This window comes from Atta cephalotes, assembly GCF_000143395.1.
Source record: "Atta cephalotes unplaced genomic scaffold scaffold00027, whole genome shotgun sequence".
Taxonomy (NCBI): Eukaryota; Metazoa; Arthropoda; class Insecta; order Hymenoptera; family Formicidae; genus Atta; species Atta cephalotes.
Window position 1 is genome coordinate 2676281 of NW_012130091.1, and position 1601 is coordinate 2677881.

A 1601-nucleotide genomic window follows, 5' to 3' on the forward strand; every position below is an offset into this window, starting at 1 on the left:
TTCTTTCTTCTCTCTCTCTCTCTCTCTCTCTCTCTCTCTCTCTTTCTCTCCTATTTCTACCTGATCATTATCGCGTTCGCGTACGCGCCGAAGGGAGTTACGTTCCCCACTGTCGGAATTGCAACGAGAATCGAACGAAAGCTGGAAATAATCACGGATCTCTTGCCGGTGAACGGAAATGAAATTTCAGACCGATATCGAATCGGTCCACCTACGAATTCGATCGTAATCGTCGCGCGAGGCGACATGAGAACTTGTGAGAACGGCGGTGTCGAGGAAATAGGTCGGATTTACGGAGTGAAATATCGGCGCTCGTTCTCGCGTTCCCCTTTCCCGTGCCGCTCCTCCCGGGGGGATCTCCCTCCCCCTCCCCCCTTCTCCTTCCCCTCATGGTCGACGTCAAATTTGTCGATAGGTAAACCGTTGGATAAACCTTAATCCGGCCTGGTGCGGTACCGTTGTCTTGATAAACAGTGGGTTACGGATGGACAGTCGTGCAAGTGGGACGGCTGTTTATTAACCCGCGCGTGTTCGACGTTCACAGAAAACTTCAAGCAGACGTAGAGTCGCGTGAAGAAGCGAGAAAACGGGTTTCTCGCGAGTCCGTCCGTCTCCTCGACAGCGTGATCGCTGTCAAACTTAAGTCTATCGTTTTTCGCGGTTTCACCTCACTCTGTTGTAACCTCAGAGCGGCAATCATGTATAATTTCTTCTCTACACGGAAAGAACGGTTTTACTGAATTACTTAAAAGTTTAGCTGGATAGAGATCTGAAAATAATTTTGTTCAACTATTAAAGTAATTACGAAATCTCAAGCATGACGAACGATATGACGCAAAAAATTTGAACATTCTAAGCAATCAATTTGAGCGTTCTATATAATTATTTTGATGATTCTATTATACAATTATTTTCAGATTTGTATCTAATTAAATTTTTAGATATTTCAGCAAAATTATCCTTGCTGTATAAAAATTAGTTAGATACAGATTTAAAAATAATTTTGTTGAATCGTCGAAATAATTATGTAGAAATCTCAAGCATCCCAGATAGCGCAGATGCAAAAAGAATTCAAAAAGAATTCAATTGTCATCAATTTAGAATTCATTTTCAAACTTAAAAAAAATCCTTTTTCTAAACAATTCTGAAGAGAATTTTTTTTGCATCTGAAAATGAATTCGGAATTGATGACATATCTGAATTTTTTTTGAATTCTGGGATGATGATTGGATATTTTAGCAATCAATTTGAGCGTGTTTTTATTTTGATAATCCAAAAAATTTATTTTCAAATCTGTATACAGGATGTCTCTAAAATCCTGCATCCTGAGCAGATCTTAAATTAAACTAAACCGAAAAGTCCTCTACTATTTTGCAATTTTCAGAATGGTTAACGAGATATTAATTATATAAAAAAATCGCTAAATATTAGTTTTCAATAATTTTTTACTCAAATACTATATCAATTTTACAGAAAAACAGCAAGAGATAAAAATTGTTCATTTTCTTCTTATAAAGCTCTGAGAATTTTTTCAGAATTTTTTCATACTTAAAATAGTATTTTCTCATGGTGATAAAAATAAGAAAATGCAGTACTAAAAA